Source organism: Oncorhynchus mykiss, chromosome 13, assembly GCF_057628025.1.
Source record: "Oncorhynchus mykiss isolate SJ-2025 chromosome 13, ASM5762802v1, whole genome shotgun sequence".
Taxonomy (NCBI): domain Eukaryota; kingdom Metazoa; phylum Chordata; class Actinopteri; order Salmoniformes; family Salmonidae; genus Oncorhynchus; species Oncorhynchus mykiss.
In genome coordinates this window covers 27,615,129-27,642,067 of record NC_143034.1, presented here as the reverse complement: position 1 = coordinate 27,642,067, position 26,939 = coordinate 27,615,129, and the positions used below count along the sequence as shown (strand labels likewise).

General features: G+C 45.1%; 1 long non-coding RNA gene across 1 annotated transcript; it reads right to left on the bottom strand.

Annotated features, from left to right (window-relative positions):
- Nucleotides 1-76: 76 nt before the first annotated feature.
- LOC118938222 (uncharacterized) lies at nucleotides 77-24,181 on the bottom strand. Its single transcript, XR_016485779.1, has 3 exons — nucleotides 24,110-24,181; nucleotides 5,386-5,444; nucleotides 77-3,118 (listed from the first exon to the last, which is right to left on the bottom strand). It is a non-coding gene; the product is annotated as an uncharacterized LOC118938222 (long non-coding RNA).
- Nucleotides 24,182-26,939: the final 2,758 nt, after the last annotated feature.

Below are 26,939 nucleotides of genomic sequence, written 5' to 3'. Positions count from 1 at the left end.
TCCCGCCCCGTCGTACCCTTGACAATGGCAGTCTGATTTGCTCACTAGAATAAATGATGGACAGGGACAGACAGAGGATGATAAAATAGTGCATGTTTTATTTGCAGCCTACCTTGGACACTATTCAGTTGCATATGTGTGGTAAATATGTGGCAATGACTACCATATAGGTTATTTCTGTTATTGGTGATTTACACAGCCTATGTTTATATTTACGGCAATGCAAAATAACAAATTTAGTTCTGTGAACAAAAGGCTAAATACTTTCAATAATGTATCAAAATAGTATGTGATTAGTTTGCAAATTAGAAGTTTATGCTAGAAGAATAAATAATTTTACAAGGGCCCTTGATTCTATCACATTACCTTCGTCAAAATCTTGAAGTCACATGAAGTCCACCAAGAAGGAGCATATTTCAATTCCAGACTATTTGACAATTGATTGATGAAGGACGACTATTCCCCTTGTTCTGCTTCTCAGATTCAAGAAAGGATTGTGGCCCCAACTCATTCTCGATGCCTCTTTTCTTATGGAAATGACCATGCATCGTGCAGTATGCACAGTGGGAATAGGTCAAAGTTGTGGTCCACAAAGGGGAGAATTGACCAGTGAGAACAGCCTAGACTAGACTGCACAGCCCCATAGATCACAGCAGAGACTGTCAATGAGAAAGCCAGAACCCAGACAAAGTTTATTCCTATTCAAGGCAAGCTGCCCAAAGCTATTGCGAAAGCCAACTCTAGCTGAATGGGAAAAACAGCTGTTTAATCTTGGGGGTTAAGGGAGGTGAGCAGAGAAGGCTGCATTCCTTGGAGTTTTCATGTGATAACAAACTTGTAATACTACCACACACACAGTGAGCTCCAAAAGTAAAACTATGAGGTTAAAGTGCTGCTAACTTTCATTTGAGTGTATGTTCATCCATATTGGGTGAACAGTTTAGAAATTACAACCCTTTTTGTACATAGTCCCCCCCCCCATTTTTGGGGACCAAAAGTATTTGGACAAATGCACTTATATGTGTATTAAAGTAGTAAAAAATTAAGTATTTAGTCCAATATTCATAGAGGGCAATGACTACATCAAACTTGTGACTACACATTTGTTGAATGCATTTGCTGTTTGTTTTGGTTAAGTTTCTGATTATCTTGTGCCCAGTAGAAATAAATTGTAAATAATGTATTGTCATTTTTGACTCAATTTTATTGTAAATAAGAATATACTATGTTTCTAAACACTTCTACTTTAATGTGGATGCTACCATGAATCCTGAATTAATTGTGAATAATGATGAGTGAGAAAATTAGACGCACAAATATCCTACCCCCAAGACATGCTAACCTCTCACCATTACAATAACAGGGGAGGTTAGCATGTTGGAGGGGTATGTGCCACTGTCCCAATACTTTGAGGTCACTGTATATACTGTAGGTAGGTGTGAGGTTATCCACATTACAATACTGCACTTTTGTAGAGTGCATTTTGCAAGCACCTGCCAGCATCAGAGCAAGCCTGCCATCCAGGCAGGATAATGCAGAACTAACATCCACATTTGCAGAACTCTCACCACAAAGTCATTAGTGCACTTTAAAAAGAGAGATGGAGATCTATGCCCCCACGTAGGACACCATCACACCTCCCACTTTAATATTGAGTGGCAAGTAGCTGGACGTGAATGCAGAGAAGAACAAAAGGGTAAACAACTGACATCTATTCTGAGTTCAGATCCTAAATGGCACCCTTTTCCCTACATAGTGCGCTACTTTTGACCAGAGCCAGTCAAAAGTAGTGCACTACATAGGGAATAGGGTGCCATTCGGGACAATCCTTAATCAGTGCTGCAATTCTTTTTTTTTTTAGGTGTCTCGGATGATTCTTTGACTTGGGCCAATTTCCCTAATTGCTTTCACATTTAAGCTAGCCGTCTGATGGAGGGGCGGCAATGAGAAAGGTCTGGTTGATATTCTGTTAAGAGGAAATCCAGACATGAGGTGAGGCGGATGGACTGCGGCGCTGGCATTCACTCACTTTCTCCTCTCTTCTGCTCTCCTGGGATACTCCTCTCCTCAGTCTTTCTTTCCCATTCTTTCTTTTCTTCATTTAAGCACCCTGTGATCATGTCTTTTGTTTTAATTCCAGTTCAATCACGAGTGCGTTCCACAGAAGGTTTTCATTTCTTGCCTGCCATGAGATCTTGCTAGCAGAGAGACACTCCCACACACAAGTTACTGTATATCTGCGCACACACACTATTGTGGCTACATGTATATTTGATGCATGTGCTTTGGCTACAGTTGAACATTTTAAAAATGTTATACTTTAAACATGCTTGCCATGAGGGGAAGTATCACTCCCTTCTGAAACATTTCTAGACAGTCAAAACTGAGACAGACACAATCAGGAACCAATTGTACAAAGCAAATCTCAATAGGTTTGGCGTTTCTTTAAGGAACAGAGAGATATTCCATGTGTTATGATGAGGAAGAATACTAGCCTGGTCCCAGATCAGTTTGTGCTGTCTTGCCATCTCCTATGGTCATTGGAGAGCTAAACATTCAAGCTGACATGGGAGTACCAAGAGACAACAACCAAACTAGAGCCTGAGTGTTCCCAACTCTGTGGTTTTCACCCTACTGAATAGAGAGGTGACTATCAAAGTTCCACGCACCAATAATACAAATCATAACATCATTCCATGCTGCTACAGGTAAAAGATTCATTTAGCAATCCAAATCAAATCAAATGTATTTATATAGCCCTTTGTACATCAGCTGATATCTCAAAGTGCTGTACAGAAACCTAGCCTAAAACCCCAAACAGCAAGCAATGCAGGTGTAGAAGCACGGTGGCTAGGAAAAACTCCCTAGAAAGGCCAAAACCTAGGAAGAAACCTAGAGAGGAACCAGGCTATGTGGGGTGGCCAGTCCTCTTCTGGCTGTGCCGGGTGGAGATTATAACAGAACATGGCCAAGCTGTTCAAATGCTCATAAATGACCAGCATGGTCAAATAATAATAATCACAGTTGAAACTGGAGCAGCAGCACGGCCAGGTGGACTGGGGACAGCAAGGAGTCATCATGTCAGGTAGTCTTGAGGCATGGTCCTAGGGCTCAGGTCCTCCGAGAGAGAGAAAGAAAGAGAGAAAGAGAGAATTAGAGAGGGCATACTTAAATTCACACAGGACACCGGATAGGACAGGAGAAGTACTCCAGATATAACAAACTGACCCTAGCCCCCCAACACATAAACTACTGCAGCATAAATAATGGAGGCTGAGACAGGAGGGGTCAGGAGACACTGTGGCCCCATCCGAGGACACCCCCGGACAGGGCCAAACAGGAAGGATATAACCCCACCCACTTTGCCAAAGCACAGCCCCCACACCACTAGAGGGATATCTTCAACCACCAACTTACCATCCTGAGACAAGGCTGAGTATAGCCCACAAAGATCTCCCCTCACGGCACAACCCAAGGGGGGGCGCCAACCCAGACAGGAAGATCACATCAGTGACTCAACCCACTCAAGTGACGCACCTCTCCTAGGGACGGTATGAAAGAGCCCTAGTAAGCCAGTGACTCAGCTCCTGTAATAGGGTTAGAGGCAGAGAATCCCAGTGGAAAGAGGGGAACCGGCCAGGCAGAGACAGCAAGGGCGGTTCGTTGCTCCAGAGCCTTTCCGTTCACCTTCCCACTCCTGGGCCAGACTACACTCAATCATATGACCCACTGAAGAGATGAGTCTTCAGTAAAGACTTAAAGGTTGAGACCGAGTTTGCGTCTCTGACATGGGTAGGCAGACCGTTCCATAAAAATGGAGCTCTATAGGAGAAAGCCCTGCCTCCAGCTGTTTGCTTAGATATTCTAGGGACAATTAGGAGGCCTGCGTCTTGTGACCGTAGCGTACGTGTAGGTATGTGCGGCAGGACCAAATCAGAGAGATAGGTAGGAGCAAGCCCATGTAATGCTTTGTAGAAACCGTGAAACTAGTCATTTACTGTAGTGGTAGGGCTGTCATATAACCTATACTGTCATCTTCTCTGAGGGCCATACGATTGTAATGTGAGAAGAGGGACTTTAGAAAGCATATTGCCATACCCATCAGGTGGACAGAGCCTTTTTTATTATAGGCCTTATAAAGATTACAGTGCATTACCCAGAGAACAGAGGGCAAGGCCAATAAAATATGTGAAAGAGAGTGAGAGGAATAGAATCTGGAATAGAGAGCGAGAGAGAGCGAGAGAGAGCAAGAGAGAGAGGCAGAGCCTGTTCACCTGTGCAGTGCATAGTGGACCTTGGCTACAGGGTGACTGATTCAATTTCTATACAGGGGACAACAACAAGCAGAGCTTCTACAGAATAGCCGGTTACAGCAGCAGGCCTAGGGGACTGTATCGACTGAGGGAGGGGTGTGTGTGTGTATTGTAGTGCTGGTGGTGTGTTGTATGGGCCGAGGGGAGAGTGGAGCAGTGCGGTGCAGTAGGACAGCGTTTCTGAGCTGTGGTAATTTCCCCAGAGAGCACTGGCCAGGGAGAGGGAGGAGAAGGAAGGAGGAGTGGAGGAGGAAAGGAGGGAGGAAGAGAGAGGGAGTGTGTTCAGAAATAATGAGGGATCATACAAACAGCATAGACTGGAGTAATGGAAAGAGTGGCGAAAGAGAGGAAAGGAAGGTGCATCCAACGCACAGCACCATTAAAAACTCTTTTCAAGCTTTATTTTTGGGACAACTGCTGTCAACACATTTAATAAGCCCATTTCTATTCTCCTTTCCAACGTGTCATTTTTTATCAATAAGCAGTTGAAGTGCCCTATTGTTTTCGTTGCTAATTCCATCTATTAATTACACTTCAGGTTTACTGATGACCTTGTATATTTTGTTGTTCGTGGTGCCCCTTAATATTAGCATACATTAATCCCAGCTTATCTTTCATCCCCAATGAATAGCTCTTTGCATATTGTGTGCGTACATGTGAGTGTGTGTACATGTGAGTGTGTGTATACCATTCTGTTTGTGTGTGTGAGAGTGTGTGTGTGTACAGTGCTTGACTTGGGCAGGAGCTCACTGGTGCAGAGTACTGCTAGAGCTCTTGTTCCTGTTATAGAATATTATTGTGGAGCACCTGTACCTAAATATAAACTGTACCGGCACCCAAAATGAGTACTGGGACATATGTCAGTCATAGTCAAGCACTGTGTGTGTGTTTGTGTGCATACATTAACGTATGCATGCGTATTTGCCCCCGCCCTCTCCACAAATGAATCAAAGGGAATAAGACCTGTGTGGATTTTATGGTGTTCTGGGAACTGACTGGCTAATCAGATTTATTGCACACTTAAGCTTAATTAATTGCATTTATGGATTCAAATGAATAATGAAGTACTCACAAGCGTTGTATCTGTTTCATCAACCTGCAGAGGCAAACCACTGGAACGATGAGAATGACCTGGGGATGGGACAGGAGAGCTGTCAATCAACTAAGGTTCAACTCAACAATATCTACTCTTATAGAATACCATGTCCCTCTAACTACCAATGAAATTAGCCAAATGTAGCCTATTAGATGTATTTCAAATGGGGTTGGATTAATTTGTTTTGTATGCAAACATGACTTCTGGTTTAGAAATCTATGATTATAGGAATAGACAACTGATTCAACCACTAACAGATTTACAACAGAGGGGAAAAATAAGTGTGCGTGTCTGCACGCACGCTCTACGTCCTCATTGGACTCCCCAAAACGCTCCAAGCTTACCATTAGAAAAGGTGGCACTTGTCCAATGAAAGCCAATGTGTATTACTGTGTATTACTACCTGGGCCTCCACAAACAGACAACATATCCTGACCTTCATATGATCTACCACCAGATCAATAGCATCATCATTGCAGAGGACTGTCCACATATTAACCCAGCCAGGGCTCCTGCACGCACACACACCTTCCCCCAGCAGGGCCCCATCGTCATCGATCAGCCTGTATTGACTGACACAGAGCCACAGAACTGCCGTGTGTATTGTACACACACACACACACACACACACACACACACACACACACATAGCTGTTGACTTTAATTTTCACTGGCTGCCTGGCTGGTGTGGAGATTACTGGGGGGGAGGGAGAGTGTGGGTGTTTTGGAATAGGAGCGATGGCGGTGGAGGGAGGAGAGATGAATGTTTTTGTGGGCTTAGTGGCTTGACCTTTGACTTGAGGGCACATACTGTACACAATGCTGGTGGGACGTGCTGTGGTTTCACATTAGCTGGCAGAGTTACAATGTTATGGCTATGGATGGAAATCATATTACGCACACACACACAAAGACAAACCACATCTCCATAAACATGCACCCACACACAAACAAAACAACAATGCGAGGGACAAGCAAATCAATAACAACACGGCTTTTATCCGCCAAAAGGCAGCCAAGTCATTCCCGCTCCCATATAAATGTAGGTGGCATATCCAAAGGCTAGGGCTGATATTTAGGAGTCCATTAACAGAGGTCTGAGATGGGTTAATTCACTGTTTGCAGCACCAGGAACCCCAGGGCCTCAGGGCACAGAGAGAGAAGTGAGGGATGCAGAGAAGATGGAAAGGGAGAGGGGTTTGTGGTGAGCAATATCATCCCTTTCCCCTCTTTCTCTCTTTGCCTCTGCCCACCACCATGTCATTTTGATTAATGCTGCTTTCCTTTGCGGTCACAGGAATAGTGGGACCCCCCCCCTCCCCCACACACACACGAACTGGAGGAGGGTAACGGCGGCATAATTCACTCCCCGGTGAAAGCTGTGCTCTCTCCGCGGCGGCTGTGGCTCTAATCTGAAATGTAATCAAAACTGTCCGTAATACAATTGTGTTTCAAGAGGCTAGAGAGAGAAGCCTAATGATATATTTTATATTTGAGATTCTTCAAAGTAGCCACCCTTTGCCTTGATGACTGCTTCGCACACTCTCAATTAACAGGTGTACCTTTGTGGAATTTCTTTCCTTCTTAATTCATTTGAGCCAATCAGTTGTGATGTGACAAGGTAGGGGTGGTATACAGAAGATAGCCCTATTTGGTACAAGACCAAGTCCATATTATGGCAAGAACAGCTCAAATAAGCAAAGAGAAACGACAGTCCATCATTACTTTAAGATATGAAGGTCAATCAATGCGGAAAATGTCAAAACTTTGAATCCAGCGCTATGATGAGACTGGCTCTCATGAGGACCGCCACAGGAAAGAAAGACCCAGAGTTGCATAACCCCAGTATGTCGTGGACAGAGAGAAGGTTGTTGGGATGGTCGCAGGAGTGTCATGGGTGGTGTCTCTCTGTGTCAATATGTGCCACCTCCGTGGAAAGTCTGGGCCAGGCCACCCACGTCCCTATCCTACAGCCCTGCAGATCGCTGAGGCTCTCTTCTCTCACGTCTTCCGGCACTACGGGATCCCGGAGGATCCTCAGTTCACCTCCCGTGTCTGGAAGGCCTTCATGGAACGACTGGGGATCACGGTTAGCCTCACCTCCGGGTACCGTCCCCAATCTAATGGGCAGGTGGAAAGGGTAAATCAGGAACTGGGTAGGTACCTTCGTAGTTACTGTCAGGACCAGCCCGGGGGAGTGGGTTGCGTTTCTGCCTTGGGAAGAATTGTGCACAAAACTCCCTCTGTCCCTCCTCCACTAACTTCACACCCTTTCAGTGTGTTCTACGCTATCAGTCAGCCCAGGCACCGGAGTCAGATAGAGGCTTCTGCGGTGGACGATTGGTTCTGCCTCCGAGGTGGTATGGAACACCGCGCACACCCGTCACACCAGCCTTCGCTTGGTCTCCCCCTCCTATCCAGCTCAGGAGTTTGGCGTCGCCGGCCTACTGCTGGCAAACGCCCTTCACTCATGAAGCCCGGACTGGTCTCGTCATCATTACACACACCTGGTTCCATTCCCCACTCTATCACTGTATATATATACTCCCTCTGCCATTTGTCTTTGTCGGTCATCGTAAATGTTACTTGTTTTCCTGAGAGGAATCTCTTCTACTATTTCCTGAGCACTTTATATTTTGCATTTTGGGTTCACCCTGTGCCTTTTTGTTTATGAAGATATATTTTGAGCACAACAACGTTTGGGTTTTGTTCCGATTTGGTCTATGGTGCTTAAATAAATTCAGTAGTTCTAAACCTGCGACTGCCTCCTGCTCTCTACACCAGTGACAAATAGACTCCCGAAGACACATACTGACACACACAAATACAAACACACATACAGCCTGCTTACAACCACACAAGAATACAAGCACATCCTAAATGGACACCGACACATCAACATTCTATGTTTGCGTCAAAGACACAACACGAGTCCTCCTCCTCCTTTCCCATACCCATTCCCAGATGACTACCAGAGTGATGTCACAATTTTATGAATAGAGTTGTGTTGGCTTGGCTCTGTCACCATGCTTCCTTTGGCCATGGCAGCTCTTAGCAACCAATGCCCCAGTCACACCCCCCCCCCCCCCAGTCTCAGTCTGCCCCGGCTTGGCACAGACCTCATAGGATGCGTCCCAAATGGCAACCTATTCCCTATATAGTCCTTCAAAGGTAGTGCACTATAAAGGGAATAGGGTGCAATTTGGGACGCAGCCATAGACCAGACTGGCGCACGGGCACAGAGAGTGTGCCAGCCTGATTAACGCCATCATTATCACAGCACATGTTAGTACAGCAGACGCCCTCTGCTCTCTCCGTCTGCTCTGAATTCAATACTGGTCCATCAGAGAAGCATGGAGTTCTATGGCCTACGGTCTATTTGAAAGCCCATTAGAGACAATGCTTCAGTAACAATAGCTGACAGAAAGAGGGCATATAGGCTATGTGAGTCAGTAGTGTGCGTGTGCGACCCTTGCATGCGTTTGATGTGTACGTGTGTTTTTTGTGTTTGTGAGGGGGTCAGTGGCCAGTGCAGTGAACCGCAGGCCTGTCCAACCAAGATGGCCACCTCCAACTGTGGTCAAAGGAGAAGCCTGTAATCTCAGCCTGGAAGCCAGTCCTGCTGTGCACCATCAATTTGTCTCTCACTTCTCTCTCCCCCTCCCCCTCTCGCCTTTCTTCTCTCCCTGCTCCCTGCTCTCTTTTTCCAGTCGGCGCACACACACACACACTCCGGATCGTCATGAATCTTTCATGGCATCACTCTGTATAATCCCTGAGGCGTGCTCCCCCGAGACCCACACCCCGCCTCCATCACCTTATGCCAGGCGAGAAAGAGGGAGGGAGGGAGGGATGGCGAGAGAGAGAGAGGGAGATGGGGAAAAGGTGAGAGGGATATAAGGGCGGGAGAGCAAGAGTGACAGAAAGGGGAAGGGAAGATAGATGAGAGGGAAGATAGATGAGAGGGAGAGAGAGAGAGAGAGAGAGAGAGAGAGAGAGAGAGAGAGAGAGAGAGAGAGAGAGAGAGAGAGAGAGAGAGAGAGAGAGAGAGAGAGAGAGAGAGAGAGAGAGAGAGAGTCAAAGACAAATTTTAGGTTTGCAGAAGTACGGGCTTCACAGGGGTCTGAATCCACCACACCTTGGACCAAAGAAAACAACTGAGGAAGAGAGGAGATAACAAAAGAAAAAGGTTTGTTCTTCTCTTTCGCGCTCAGGCATCAATGCAGTCAATTGGCTGGGGCATGGTCTGAGCGAAACACTGCTGAAGATATCGATCCCTATGATAATAAAAGGAGCTGTGTGTGTGTGGTGTGATTAAACACGCACTTAATATGTATTGTGTAATAAATGTGTAACTTACACGTGATAAATGCTACGTAACTAAATTCTTAATCAATGCTGAATATTTTTTAACCCTGTGATGTCACATAATTCACGTCATATAATACATGCATAGTATGCTTAAACGCTTAACAGTAGATTCATTCCGGTTCACTGGGTTTTTGAGAGAGAAAATATCTTTGGATACATAAGTCAACGTGGGAGCAGCAATGCACCCTGGGAGAGCTGAGGTCTAGTGTGTGCATGATGTACTCATGGTAGGAGGAGGGATGGATTAGATGCGTTAATGATGAGGAAAAACACACGGGAGGCGTCAAGGCATGGAGAATATCTCACCTCACAGCCCAGATTAACTTATTACACCACCGCTCCTGATTTACACTGACACTGATTAAGAAGGCTGTCCAGAAGTCAAAGTATGTGTGATAAAACGATAGAAAGAGGTCACTGAGGTTGCAAGGTCCCCATACACGCAGAGAAAAAGAAAGAGAGAGAGAAAGAAAGGGAAAAAGAGAGAAAGAAAGAGAGAAATAAATGACATTACGCTGCTTTTACAAGGTCCTGATATACAGTATGTGCCATATATACTCAAGACACAAGGCACCACTCTCGCCCTAGAGGAGGGTACACTTCAAGGTCTTTGGCAAACAGGTTAGATAAAGGGTTACGTGTGTGTGTCGTAAATACCAGTGCATTTGGAGGGTCCAAAGTAGTGCACTATATAGGGAATAGGGTGCCTTTGGGATGCAACCCTAAGAGGTCAGTAATGTGTCCCTGCTGGACCTCTGCCCTTCTTTCCATTACGGCTCCCACAAATCCTGCTTTATTAAACGTAGCAGAGGCTCTTTGCACATCACACACACTGCTCTGCCATGCGCTCTGTGTTTGAGCACCACCTACGAAATGCAATTAGGGTGAGCTATTGCCAGGCTGTAGTGGTAGGGGAAGGGGGTGAGAGGGGGATGCATCCCATCAGCAGCACAGCAACAACCTCACCGCTGCAGCCCAGCCCAGCCAGCCAGTAAGCCAGCCAGTAAGCCAGCCAGCCATCTACGGTCCTTCCAGTCAGTCAGACCTCCAGTCAGTCAGCAGCTCCTTGGCAAGCGGAGAGAGAGGGGGCAAATGGAGGGGGCAGTGCCAATTTCACGCCTCTGCTCCTGCCTCTTCCAGCTGCATGTTTCCTGCCTAGCTCTTCAAAACCCCTCTATCCTATCACCCTTCCTCCACTGACTACACCCTCTCTCTCCCTCCCTCCCTCCCTCCCTCCCCTCCTCCCCCAGTCAGAGAGTGACAGCGCGGTGGCATGGGCATCCATCTCCAGATAATAACCCAGCTGTATAATAAACCGCCGCCCGCCACATCTGAGCTGCCGAGGAGGAATAAAAAAAGAAACATTTAGCATCAGCCAGCAGCAGCATGACAAACCACGTCCCCTTTAGCAGCTCTGCATCGATGCCTCGCTACGAGGAGACAAATGCCTCGCTGTGGTCACTAATACATACCCAGTACAAGGGCAAGAGGAGGGCATAAAAACACCTTTATTTGCATGCGTAAAGCTAACATTCGTTTACCATTTGCGCAACACAACGCCTCTTAACGACCCTCCCTCTTCTCCTGATTGAAGCGTCTGCTAATTTGCCGTAAGTGCACAACAATAGAATAAGCAATTCATGTGAGATGCAGATGTACATTGACATATTCCCACTTGTGCAAATGTAAATAATGCATTACTAAATGCCTGTTGTGGCTACGGCTATCTAAGCAGTCATAAACAGTTGCGAAGGTGTGTATCTTGTAGCACTACAGGACTACAATACATTCTCTTCTTCCCAGTAACATGGCAAGCAACACCCCTGATAGGTTTGTCCGCTGCTAATTGTTGGCAGCAGTTGGATTTTCAAAGACAGGAGCCGGTGAGGGTTTCCCTTTTTAGTGGCACACTGTTTACAGCCTCCACTGCAGGGCCGCATGGCTACCTTTGTTTGTAGAGCAGCTCCTCCACGCAGTAACAGAGATAGTCTCCACTGCTTCTCAGAACGACAGACTGCTGGCTAGCAGAGAGCCCTGGTAGTCTAGAGAGAAGCCCCCCGAGGGAGAAGGATGGTGGGGATGGAGCGGTGTGAATGTCTGGGTGGGAGAATGGAGGTAAGCGTGATGAGGAGAGGGGTGGGGTAGACTGAGCTGTGTGGTTGTCTGGGTGGGGTGGGTTGGGTTGGATAGAAAGCTTATGAGGAGAGATGTGGGAGTAGAGTAGCATGAGGCAGCATGGATGTCTGGGGTGGGGGAGTAGAGTAGCATGAGGCAGCATGGATGTCTGGGGTGGGTCGGCTGGGTGGTGGATGCATGGAGGTGTGGAATGGTATCAAATACATCAAACATGCCATTTCCAACCACTCCGTTCCAGCCATTATGATGAGCCATCCTCCCCTCAGCAGCCTCCTGTGGAGAGGGGATACTGTACAGGGAGGGAGTTTGGGGAGGGGGGGGGGGAAGGGGTTTGACAACTTAGAAACCGAGAGCGTCCCTCCCAAGGCCATCAATGGGATTAAGCAGTGCTACCAAGATACTTTTATTGAACCAGGGGGACCAGTTGAATCCGGGGACTATTTTTATCCATATTTTCTCACCATTATATCTATATGGCGCCTTGCCTTTTCCCCATGATTTAAGGGAAAGAGACAGCCAGTTTGTGATCTACAGATGAATGTAATCGCCAACATGGATTGCCATGACCACCTCAGAACTCACGATACCTGAAAATTCCATGATTCCCTGGAATATCCCTGGAGATTACGCCAAGAAAATGATTTCACACATACGTGAACTGTGAGATTCCCTCTTTTCCTTAAGGCGTCTATCAGAGCGTTGAGAAAATCCTGCCTTCTCTGGTCAATCTTTCCTTATTCCCTGGCACGTTGCCCCAATTCCACACTCATCTGGGATTTTCCAGAAAAACGTGAATAGTCTACATGAATGGTCTAGGAGGGGTTCTTTTGCAAATGACACATTATCCATGCGCAGGAAGTGGAGGCCTATTAAAGTTGAATCAGACATTGATGCTGTGCGTATCTGGAGAACAATCTCCCGGTTACATTAATAACTGACAATTAATCACCGGTCACTTAGCAGACGGATAACGACATGCTGTTAAAGACGTCCTAATCTGTCTGTCCGTCGAGGGAAGGATGGAAGCAGAGAGTAGGATGAGGAAATTTGCACAGTGTAATCTGTCCGTCAACGGAGAGAGAGGAGAGAAGGGTGGGGGAAATGATCACAAATTGTAATCTGTCCGTCCGTCGACAGAGGAAAGAGGTAGAGACAGATGGAGGGAAATTGACAAAGTGTAAAATCGAAGAAGAGAGCTGGGTGTTTCTCCTTGACAGCCTGCCAAGGTGAGGGGGTTATAGCCTGGTCCCAGATCTGTTTGTGCCTTCTTGCCAACTTGGCTAGCAATAACAGATTAGGGACCAGACCATGAGGGGGTAGCTGGCTGCTGAGATCCCTTGCCATGCCCAGTTTCTGGGCACTGATCTGGGCAAGGGATGAAAGCTGGAAGGGGGATTAGATATGGGCAGTAGCACTGGATATGCTCACTACATGTCTCTATTGCTAAGAGTTCTGAGGATGGACCTGCAACAGAAAACCACCATTGTTCTGTCAGAAAACAGAGAAGAGACGAGGGAGTAGGCATGGAGAGAGGAAGAGACAGAGGTGAGGGGAGACAAGCAGCGGGGAAACTTCACTTCCACAGTTGGCTAGTAGAGGAAATCCTGCAATTTCTCCACAGTGAGAAACCAGTGGCGTAAAACATTTTGCTTCAGAGCTGCACCCCTTCATCACCCCCTTTCTTTAACCCATTTAAACCCCCCCCTCATCCATGGTGGTCTACGCCAGTGACACTTCCCTATAGAGTTCTCACTGTACAACAACAAACCACCCTGTCCCTGAACCCGTGACGTCTACCCCGCTCTCCAAACAAAACAATGACTACATTTCCACCTACGGATCCTACTACAATACCTGATAGATGGGAGGGGTCAACAGAGGTTAAAACAGAGCATTGAATATTAGAGTGGGTGAATGGCACACAACAAAGGACATAATTGAGACGCTCCAACAAAGCAATTACATCCTTTAATAAAGCCATAATTGTGTTTCATTACGACACACGTGGCAGCGACATCTATTTGCGGCCTCCTTTTATTCTCTCCACTTCAAGTGTTGTGTGGACCGCTAACCTCCGAGTGCCTCAAACAATGCCTACTATTCTTTTGCTGGTGATCAGAGCACACACGTACACGAACACAAAGTGCGCACACACACACACACACACACACACGAGACACTCTGCTCGCAGCGACAACGTGGAGATCTCTCCATTGAGAACCTGTAATTATAGACTCTCAAGATAAATCAATTAACGAGAACATATAGCCTTTAATTTAATCCACGGCTAATTAAAGAGGGATACGAGGGTGGGGGGAGGAGAGGGAGAGGGAATGAGTTATGGGTGGTGTGTGTATCCAATGTTGTGAGTGAACGAGGCTGGGGGATTGTTAGGGTATAGAGAGAGTATAATGGCATCACAAATGGTACCCTATTCCCTTTGTAGTGCACTAATTTTGAGCAGGGCCCATAGTGGCTCTGGTCAAAAGAAGTGCACCATATAAGGAAAAGGGTGCCATTTGGAACACACTATATGAATAGCCTGATTGAAGCCAAATCCGTTGGTAGTTAAATCTCCAATGTTAGTTCAACCAACCTAAATATCACCTGGGGGTAGAGAGACTGACAGGTGGCACTTTTAATTGAACTGAATGAGAAGTTGATTAGAGAAATGGTAGGTCTGATGGGAGTGTGAGGTAAGAGGGGTAGAAACAAACGCTGGAGATCGACACAAAAGAACCTCGCTGAACTAATTATCGGGAGCTCGATTCCTTGACTCCCTGTGGTCAGAAAAACATGCAATCCTTCATCCTGCAGAACAAATCCCTTTGCGCAAATAAACATTCATTCTCACCTTCACTTTACTATACCAGCAGTCTATTCGCAAGATGGTACATGTCTCTTGCAGTGGTAGTCAATGGGAAGCTTTTTGAACAGGATATGACGAGTGTGTGTGTGCATATTGGAGAAACTCACTCCGCACATATCCCCCAACCGGGGATGGGAATCTGCATCAGCTGGTTGTATGTATGCGGCCCTGCTCTGCGCTGATGGCAATCTCCCAGTTTCAATTTAGCCGAGCGGCACGGAGATGTCGGTGTGTTCCGGTCCCGCTGACTATCTCCTTTTTCAATCCCCCTCACCTCCACATCTTGCCGTGTCCGCCTCTCACACCGGCAAATTGAACAGAGGGGAACCGGAAGGAGGTGACAGACATCAAATTGTCCCGGTTAGGATAGGTTTGGACAGTTGAGTCCCTGAGATGGAGGGATATCTGGGGTGGGGGGAAGTGGGTCTAGTCTTGTGATAAGGCTAGACCCAGAGTTGTCAGTGTGATACCAAGGTGCAAGGCAAGGGTTACAGTATAAGCCCTCCCGTTACACTATTTTGACCTGATAAAACTTCATTTATGATAGCAACTGTATTTTTACAGAATTTAGAAAGGTAACGTTAGCTGGGATTACTCTGACGGTACACTATGCTGAGAAAAATGATATTGGATGATATTCCAAGATAATTTATAATCACTGTAGTAAAAAGTGTATTACTATCATGAAAGTATATCGAACTCAGAGGGACTTACAGGAATCTCTTTGATCGATAAGAAAATGAGGGGGAAAGAGAGAAAGGGATAGAACAAATGAAAGAGAAACCTTGACTGTGTCAGTGTGAAATGTGATGGACTCCTCCCACTTATGGTCATTTCTCTTCCTGGCGTGGCGTGCTGAGCGTGATGTCACCACAACACTACTGTTTATGACACAGGGAGTGTCTCTGGTCCGCCCCACACTGGGCACCAGTGGTGTAAAGTACTGAAGTAAAAATACTTAAGTAGTTTTTTGGGGTATTTGTACTTTACGATTTATATTTTTGACAACTTTTCTTCACTACATTTCTAAAGAAAATAATGTACTTTTTAATCCATAGATTCTCCCTGACACCCAAGCGTACTCTAATGGTCTAATTCACACACTTATCAAGAGAACGTCCTAAACACATGCTTAGTTTGTGAATTATGTCTGAGTGTTGGAGAGTGCCCCTGGCTTTCCATAAATTTAAAAAACAAGAAAATTGTGCCATCTGGTTTGCTTAATATAAAGAATTTTAAATTATTTATACTTTTACTTTTGATACTTAAGTATATTTGAGCAATTACATTTATTTTTTATAATTAAGTATATATAAAACCAAATACTTAAACTTTTACTGAAGCAGGATTTTACTGGGTGACTTTCACTTTTACTTGAGTCATTTTATTTTAAGGGTATCTTTACTTTTACTCAAGTATGACAATTGGGTACTTTTTCTACCACTGCTGGGTACATTAATCTTCATCTGGAGCTAATTCCTTTAGTCAGGAGGATTTGGGAGACCTGAGAGTCTGTGTCTATCTGACAAAATCCACAAAAAAATACCATACCACTTAGAATGAGACACTGTATAGGGCATACATTGGCGTAGTCGGCATGATTAATTACTCAGATCTATCAGTAAATCCTTCTGAGCGGTGTTCTTAGTGTTATTCTAGTATGGACATTGGTACGAAGCCTGTAACTGGAAGGAAGCACAGCATGGTTGAGGCTGGCTAGCTGGCTGTGGAATGACTGACTGGCTGGCTGAGCTGCCATTCCTTGGTATTAATGTAATTACAGCCACAGATGAGCTCTGTGATGCTATTGATTTTCTCTGTTCCAAACACTGGGGATGGAGAGAGCAAGAAGGAGGGAGTGAGAAAGTGAGGGGATATGGAGATTACAATTATGGACAACCTTGAACCAAGACAAGGACAAAAGACAACCAGTGTAAGAGAAACAATATAGGCATCTGAGCTGTATCTAAATGTATATGCATCTTAAAGCTACCTTCAAGCTAACAAAGACAGATTTAGCCAGGACATTCCAACCAACTGCACTACATCTAAGGTCATTTATAGGCTATTGAGTGCATATAGATGGATTATATGCTAACATTCCACACTGCACACACACTCTCCCCCCGTGCCCTCTGGGCTCATAGAGAGCTCATTAATTCCTTGAATTAGCTTATATTAAGGTGACCAGATTTCTGAAATTAAAACCGGGGACATTTCCAGTTCGACGGTCAATATATCATTAAAATATCCAATGGTATTATCTATGATAAAAAAACAGGGGGACAATTCCGGTTTTGTGTATTTTGTCTAACAGGCACACGGTGACAGACAAAACAACTGTATTACAGAAACACTACAGACAAGACAGAACTGTCCGATCTGAACAGCAATTCAGTGGTCCTGCTAGTCTGGGTAGAACTGATCTGAACAGCCATTCAGTGGTCCTGCTAGTCTGGGTAGAACTGATCTGAACAGCCATTCAGTGGTCCTGCTAGTCTGGGTAGAACTGATCTGAACAGCCATTCAGTGGTCCTGCTAGTCTGGGTAGAACTGATCTGAACAGCCATTCAGTGGTCCTGCTAGTCTGGGTAGAACTGATCTGAACAGCCATTCAGTGGTCCTGCTAGTCTGGGTAGAATAAGAGCAGAAAAGAACATGAGCAAAATTGGAAAAAAAACAGACAATAGTATGTGTGAAATATTTAACAACATAATAACGAAATAAGACGATGATGATGGGGGGGGGGGGGGGGGGGGGGGCTAGAGAGCGTGCTATGGAGTAGACGTGCTTTGCTAGAGCGCCGCTCCATTTTGAAACAAATTAGTATTTATCTTAACCTCTCACGACCTATAACTTCAAACAAATATGACAAAGGGAAAAGGCACCAAAAAAGGGAGCGCTAAACAAGATCATTTGATTGAGATAAACAACGAACCAATTTCAACGTCGCCAACCCACGAGGAGTTAGCTGAAGAGGCTAGCTTCCAAGAGTCCCCCACAGAGCCTACGCAAAGTGACATACTGGCTGCCATAAACTCACTAAGCAAGAAGGTGGACACAAGGTTGGCTGATATCTCAAAGAGTATTGGGACTTTGGCCGAAACTGTGAAGGCAACTCAGAGAAGGGTGCATGAGGTTGAGCAAACGACAGTCGATCACGAGGCCAGGCTACAGGACATAGAGAAACAGTGCACAACAAAACCCTGAAAGCCCGACTGGAAATGCTCGAGTCGCATTCAAGACGCCAGAACATCCGAATATGTGGCATCCAGGAGGACACTGAGAAAGGGAAAATCCACTGAATTTGTCTCGGAGCTGATACCGGCCCTGCTGGGGAGTGAACACTTCAAAACGGCCATCCTGATCGACCGCGCACACAGATCTCAGGCAACGAAGCCGGCCAAGGGCGGGCCACCAAGGCCATTCATTGTACGGCTGCACTATCCCCAGACCAGGGACCTCATCCTCAAGCTGGCTAGTCAAAAGTTCCCCCTTAACTACAACAGAGCCAGGGTGTCTTTCTACCCAGATCTTACCTTGGAGGTGAGGAACCAACGGAAAGAGTTTGATGAGGTACGCAACAAATGCAGGGCAGCCAACATCCGATATGGATTCCTCTTCCAAGCCCGGTTTAAGGTGACAGTCGAAGGATCAACACGTACGTTTGACAACCCAAAAGAGGCCGATCTGTTCTTGACAAGCAAGCTCCCTGGCTGAGGATACAGAACGGCTGTGTCAGCCGGCTAAATGACCAAATACAGGCCAAGAATGTGTTTGGATTTCCGGACTATGGCTTTTCGATTAGAAGATCAGAATTTGGGACTTATGATTGGTGAGATGTTGTGGCTAATATAGCATTGTTTGGCACATCATGTTTTAGCGCCACTCACCCCCTAACGTGAGAGTTAAGTGTTAAGTGTTATTTAATATTAGCGTATATGCGGAGCATCTATAGACGACGAGTTAGTTCAAGCTGTATGTCTAGACACCCTAAGGTTTGTGTGTTAGCCAAGGAGTGCTTCGTTTGGGGAAGTCACTCAGTAAAGGGACGGGAGGGGGGATGGGGTCTGTGTTTTATGTTCACGTTTATTAATAGTACAGGTGGCATGACAAGCTCCCGCACGGCGGGACGTTTTTCTTCTGAGTTTTGTATGACAGCAACAATTTGCTCTAAAATAAGAAATGCCACATAGTGACAGAGCACAGAGTAGACCAGGTGGAATGAAGATAGTCAGCTGGAACTGTAATGGCCTCGGGCATGTGGTGAAACGAGCTAAGGTTTTTTCTCATCTTAAATCACTGGGTGCTGACATAGTGCTTCTTCAAGAAACTCATATTAAACGCTCCACTCAGGCCAAGCTACGAGTCGGCTGGATCGGTCAGATATACCAGTCTAACTTTGATGCAAAAGCGAGAGGGGTAGCGATCCTGATAAGGAAAAACATTCCTTTTGTTTACTCATCCTCGATTTCAGATCCTAATGGTCGGTATATTATTGTGGCTGGTACACTGAATTCGAAACCAGTAACCTTGGTCAATTTATATGGACCCAACTTCAATGATCCATTATTTTTTCAAAGGGTATTTAAGGACATACCAAATATCTCGGATACAAGTGTTATTGTTGGAGGGGACTTTAACTGTACGTTAGATCCTCTTTTAGAACAGCTATCAAGGTCACTTCAACCATCAAATGCCAGTGTCTGTCTAAATACATTGATGACAAACCTTAACATTGTCGATATTTGGAGACTGACGCACCCAACAGACAGGGATTACTCTTTCTTTTCATCAGTTCATAAATCATATTCCAGAATTGACTATTTTTTGTTGGACTCCAAACTAATTTCAGCAGCTGAGTCGGTTACCTATCACCCTATTCTAATTACGGACCACTCTCCTCTGTCCATGGTGCTGAAACTCGACAATATGTCGACAAGCGACCGTGGCGCTTAGACACATACCTGCTGAAAGATGAGGCTTTTTGTCAGTATTTGAAGGAGCAGATTGCCTTTTCCTCGGAACTAACGACACGGGGGATGTTGACGACTCCACCTTTTGGGAATCTCTAAAGGCTGTGATTAGAGGTTACATTATTTCTTATACATCAGAGAGGAAGAAACGCGCCAATACTAGGCTAAGAGAAATTGAAAGAGAGTTAGGGGAACAGGAGAACGTTTTTAGGACGAATTCCTTGTATACAGTCCTTGAGAAGATCAAAGTTAAAATTTGAATACAATACCATCCTTTCGAAACGGGTGGGCTCTTTACTTGCTAGAACGCAACAAAGTTATTTTGAACTGGGTGACAAACCACAAATTATTAGCAAGACAGCTAAGGCACGTACTGGCATCTAGAGCTATTCACAAAATAAAAGACAAGAAGGGTAAAATAGTAACAGATCCGCAGGATATTAATAAATGCTTTGCGCAGTTTTACTCAGAGCTATACCAATCAAAATGCGATGCCACTGATCCACAAACTATGGAACGCTTTCTCGCTGAATGTGAACTTCCTAAACTAGACAGGGGGGCAGCTGCTGCACTCAATGCTGGGATAACTTTAGAGGAAATTAACACAGAGATAGCACACATTTCAAACAGAAATGCCCCTGGGCCCGATGGATATGTAATAGAATTCTATAAGAAGTACTGCGCCAGTCTAGCTCCACTTATGTTGCGAATGTTTAAACAATCCAAAGAAAATGCCAAACTCCCGCAAACACTGTATGAGGCTACAATAGCACTGATCTTGAAAAAAGATAGAGATTCCATGGAGATGTCGTGTCGTTACTCCCCATAGAAAACAAGGTGTTGACAAAGATATTGGCAAACCGATTGAAAACATATTTCTGACATCATACACCCTGACCAGACAGGTTTTTATCCCGGGCCGACATATATACTACAATTTGAGTCGCCTTTTCAACGTAATGTATCACGATCATAAGGTTGAGGCAGTGGTAATAGCTCTTGATGCAGAGAAGGCGTTTGACCGGATTGAGTGGAAATATATGATGTCGGTTCTGGAGCACGTCGGGTTCGGAAAGGAATTTATTAATTGGATAAGAATTATTTATGCACACCCAATGGCGTCCGTGGTAACCAATCAAGAAATGTCGCAGTCATTCCGCTTGTTCAAGGGGTGCCAACAGGGGTGCCCTATTTCGCCTGCTCTCTTCGCTATAGCCATGGAACCCCTTGCTACTGGCATTCGGGCATGTGCCGATATAGCTTCTGTTAAAATAAAGGACACACAGCACAAAATTTCCCTATATGCAGACAATGTTCTTTTGTTTTTGTCCAAGCCTAAAACTTCTACTCTACCCTTACTTAACTTGATGAACACATTTGGCTCCTTCTCTGGCTACAAGATAAACTGGCAAAAAAGTGAGTTGATGCCAATATCACGGCCTGTGGAGATGCAATTTCTGCAGTCTACCCCGTTTAGAACAGTGATGGACAAGTTCACAAGTCTTGGCATTGTAGTGACAAGAGATCTTGATCAGCGTTTGAAAGCGAATTGGGACATGAAAATATATCAGCTTAAACAAAATATAGATTTTTGGAAAACTCTGCCTTTCTCCTTGGTTGGTCATATAAACGCTATTAAAATGGCTGTCCTACCCAGGTTTCTTTACCTCTTCCAATGTCTACCCAATTTCATACCACAAAGCTATTTTAAGAAACTGGATTCAATAGTAACTCAATTTTTATGGGACAACAAGGCAGCCAGAATTTCAAAGAAGCATTTATGCAAGTACAAGATAGTGGGGGGCTTTTTTTTTTTTTTTTTTGTCCTCTAAATTGGCCATCCCATTCAACAGTACAATCAATGTCATTGTTAGTATTGCTGTCTTTTTTATTTGATTTTTTTATTGTAAAATAATAAACATATTATACTTTTTTTTTTTTAAAGACGATGATGAGATTATATTATGTAGTCACCACTTATACAAACCTAATCTGTATATTTATCAGAAGAATGTATCTTATTCAGCATTGCTGTGTGTTTGGCCAGCTTCTCCATGAACTCCTGGCAGGGGAGGTTGAAGTTTGTCTTCACAATAAGCGTGGCCTTGATGGTTGGAACTGTGAACCTATTTCTTGCTGCTGTCCATAGATCATTCATTTGGGAGAACACTCTCTCGACTGGTGCATTACCTCCAGGTAAGCACATGACAACAGACGCTAATCTAGCCAGGTTAGTGTGTGGGATGTCGTTCTCTTTGAAGTGGGTAACCACCATGCTCCATCTCTGACTAAGCGGTGTCACCGATGTGGATCTCTTCACGCTGAGGTTGCCTTTTTAAAAGGAGACCATGTAAATCTTTTAGATTATCTGTGTGCTTTCCCCAATGCCTGCAAGTAGTTCACAGCCGTAGTGAAGAATGATTGGGATGTTTTGAGAAAGCTCTCTTTAGACATGGCACCATTGTCCTCCAGCTCTCTCAGAAGTCCTCTGACCAAAACTGGAGTGAAGTTGTCATCACGTCTTTGCAGTCAATTTTGCCTCAATGTTTCTCAGAATTGCAGCTGACTCCACAGCACAGCGGTCCTGGCCTTCAAGCATCTTGATCGTGTCACTGAATACGGTCAAGTTTCCATGGACAAAGTCCAGCCAAAGTTCAGTCAGTGGATCTTCGAACATTGTTCGCAGGACAACAGGGCATTTGTCTTCAGAAAGAAAAATGGCACATACCTTTCTAGAGCAGGGAGCATGACAGCCTGCAAACATTGCTGTGTCCTAAAATGTTATGGTACACCTGGCCAACAAACTCACAAAAGCTCTTCAGTCTTTCTACTCTGACGGTGAAAATATCTTTGTGAGCAGGTCCACAACATCAAGTGGAATCATATCCAAAGCTGTTCTGGCCGTGTTATGAATGATGTGGGCAGGACAACCTAAGCCAATCACCTCCCGCTGCAGGGCATTTTTAACTTTGGTATGGACATTGACCCTCCCCAGCCTATTCAGTCCTCCAAAGTTGGTATGTGTGTTGTCGGCAGAGAATGCCACAACTTTGTTTTGCTGGTTACATTTTTGGATGACCACCAGGACCTCAGTTGCAATCTCCTCTGCTGTTTCTCCTTTCAATTCAACAAAATCAAGCATGTTTCCACAGATGTGTTGCCACCATATATCTTACAATATCCAACTACTATTGGCAGCAGCTTTACATGTCCATGATTGGACGCATCAATGGACAGGGACACAAATTCAACCTAGGTCCTGTGTTACCAAAGTAGTTACTCATGGTGCTAACATGTTACTCACTGTGGCGTCACATTTTGTCCTAGCACATGTCAACTTCGGCTCATAAAGCTTTTGTGTCAGTTGTGCTGTGCAGTCCATAGATCTGCAACTATGATTGTGTCACATAGTGTGGTATGCAAAGACACCCTCCTGCACAGCTAAACCATATTCTTCTTGAGGAATGTGGTGGCAGAGGGCAAACCAACACGACCAATCAGAGGCTTTATGCTTTTTGGTCTGTTGATGTTCTACCACTGCCATTCTTCCCCCGCTGCCAATTGAAAGAGAGGAATTACAAAGGGTCCATTCTATCGTCTTGACCTGAGCGTATAAATGGAAATTCTCATCATGTTGTCATTAAAATGGCATTTCCGTGTCTTGGAAAGAGCCATTGTACCTCCTCTGTCTGCTCTTCTTCACTCTCATTGTGTCACTCTTCTTACTCAACTTTTTCTTTCTCCTCCAATCGTCTTCCTGATCTTTCTTCCTTTCCACCTCACTCTTCCACACTCTCCTCGCTTCACTCTTTTCACTCCCTTCATTTTTCCCTCTTCTTCTCCAATCTGTATTAATAAATAGTACACTATTAGATAACCAAAGTATTTTAACAGATTCCCATTGCTTGCCTCATTTTTGTATTTTATCTCAAAAACATTGTTTGGAATAATAAATTGGTAGGCTCTAATCATATCTTTCCTCCTCTCTTTCTTCCTATCCAGTCTTCCTCCTCTCCACTCAACATTATGCTAATGTTATCCATGAACATTTCTAAATATATTTTCACACTACTTATGCCAAACCATTAAAATGGTAATCTACAAATAAATATCACATAATTGTGCATTCATTTAATATAATCATATTTTCAAAATAGCCCGTCCACTGCATGTTTACATGTGAACGTTTTTTAACCTAGCTACCATGACAGCAGCTAGCTAACCTAGCTAGATAACTTAGTCGACATAGCTAATGTTAGCTAGCATAACCTATTTAAAACCTTATAAAGCAGAGCATCTATCTATATAATAACATCATTAGCTAAGATCTCAAACGAGTGTAATTTACCTGGCTTGAAAAAAACGTTTGTGGTGATGTTGTCGATTCACTTGACAGCTTCTGGCCGAGTTTTCCACAGCAGTTTTTTCTAAAACTATCGCGAGCAAGTAGTTAGTAGAAGAAGAGTGAATGAAGCTGCTATAGCGAGCAGCCCCCTCTGCTGGACAAAACAAGCACAACGCGATTGAGACGTCAACCGGTAGACTCTGCTGTCCTGTCTTTCTTGCCACGTAAAATATTATTTCCCTTTGCAGTCTGTTTTTAACGCAGTTAATGAGATCTTTAATGATATCTTTAACGCAGTTAAAAACGGGGACATTTCCGGGGACAGCTCCAGCCGGGGACAGGTCACTAAAAACGGGGACTGTCTCCGGAAAATGGGGACGTCTGGTCACCCTAGCTTAAATGCCCTTATTTGATAATACCTTTCATGATTATTTGGACCTTAAGTATTCCCTAAGTGGGCAGCCGCCTGCGTGCCTCTGGTTCTGACAGGTTAGGGAAGGGGTTGTGTCCCAAATGGAACCCCATTCCCTATAGAGCTCTGGTCAAAAGTAGTGCACTACATAGGGAGGCAGGGCAGCTAGACCTCTCTTGCCAAGCACCGAGGGTCTTCACTAGCACGGTTACCAAGGCAACGGGCATTTCACGGCTGGCAGCCAATATAAAGCTGCCAAATGGAAAATGTCAATTACAGGAGAATATGTAGATCTAGAGGAGAGAGGCAGTGGTGGAGGGAGGCAGGCTGGTGCAGTGGAGGGGGAAGAGGTAGACAACAGGCAGAGAAAGGCAGGGAGGATGGCGAGAGGGATGGGGAGGGAGGGAGGGAGGGGTGTTAAATGCAGAGATGAGAGGCTGGCTGGCTGGATTCGGAGAGAGAGCACAACGCTGACAGGGAACGTCTGTCTACATCCATTATAACACCTTTCCCTCTGGAGAAGAGAGCCTGCTGTCTGTGTGGAAGTCTCACCTAACTCTCTCTCCCTTTCTTTCTCTCTCCCACTCTCTGCCTCCCACATCTCGCTCTCTCGCTGCTTTCCCCACCACCGCCTGCCACCTCGACTGGCAATTTGATTATGCTTGTGAGATAAGGTCGGAGGGAGTAGCGGGGGAGAGTGAGAGAGAACAGGATAGAGGAAGGAATCGAGAGAGAGAACCATTCTGTGGGTAATCAAAACATTGATCTCCTACCATGTGGCAAGTGCTGATTGTGGAAGAGAGTTAGGTCCATCATGGGGTGACTATAAAATGTAGAGACCATGGGGAGGGGAGTGTGTGTGTTCTACTGATCTATACAGCAGGAGTGATGAGATAATACTGAATTAATGTCTCCCAAAACCCCCTCACCCCTACCAACATCTGAGGTTCCTTGACCTGAGCACTCACTGGAATACACAATGATTCATTCGAGGTTTGGAGGAGACCATTGCTGGAGAAAACAGGGACTAGGCAAGTCAGTTAAGAACAAATTCCTATTTTCAATGACGGCCTAGGAACAGTGGGTTAACTGCCTTGTTCAGGGGCAGAACATCAGATTTTTACCTTGTCGGCTCGGGGATTCGATCTCGCAACCGTTCAGTTACTAGTTCAACGGTCTAACCACTACGCTACGTGCCGCCCCTTTGTGTCTGGGTGGTCACATGTGGGATCTCTACTGGGGACTACACAGCACACATGATAGATAACAGAAAAGGATCACAACGAAGAAGACAAATAGATGTTAGAAAGGCAGACATATTTAAGCAATAAGACCCGAGGGGGTGTGGTATATTGCCAATATACCACGGTTAAGGGCTGTTCTTAGGCACGACATAACACAATTTAATATTGTCTCATAGTCGACATGCTCTCCCTCTCTGCTTAACTAGTTTGCAATGATATCTTCAAAGAACAAGGAAAAGGATGCGTAAGAAGAAAAATAAATTAAAAAGGCAATTTCAGTTTCTATAAGATCTGAGTTTGTCTGAGCTGCTGGTAGCCTGGAGGCAGGAAGTCTCTCCGTTCATTTTTTTCCCATGGCTTTTTGAAGTGGGATTCACCTGGGTTTGTGACAGATGGCTATTTCATCACACACAAGGGAGAATAATGTTGATGAAGGGAGAGCGAGCTCATGATGTTGTTGTGGGGGATGTGGTGGTGTGTGTGTGTGTGTGTGAGAGAGAGAGAGAGGGATCCCTACATAATTTTGCCACTGGACCAATCACTAATTGAAGTTTATATATGTGTTCCCTCCATAGGGCTTTTGGGTATTGTGGCGTTCTTTAGGCAGATACGTAATGCTAACTCCCAAATGTACTATGCACTTGTCTATGTACTTGTCTATGAAGGTACTCCGGTGTATTAGAATGAGGAAAAGTTAGTAGTGCAGCTGGTATGAGACATGCTGTCATCTACAGCGAACTCGCTAAGCCTGCACTGACTAAGGACTTGTGTTCTCACAATGCTAACAAGAGCCTTAGCACATGCAAAAACACTCCTCACCTTCTTCAACCTCAACAACACGAATAAAGCGTGGCAATTCCTCAACATACCGTAGACATGAGTGAAAATAGAGTAGCAGTAATCCAATGGAGTCATTTGAGATGGCCTGCTGCTCTGGGCCACCTGTCACGGCAGACCTCTGACAACGTCATTACGTGACATTAACCTGTCCCCTTATATCCTACTCCACGTCTTTCCCCCTCGCTCAATCCCTGCTCATTTACTCCTGGCCATGCTGACTAATGATGGGGAATGGGGGTGAGCGGTAGGCAGGGGGGAGTGAGGGGGAGGCAGGGTGGGAGAGGGGAGGCGGGCTGGGAGAGGGCAGGGTTGGAGGCCAGACAGACTCGCAGCATTC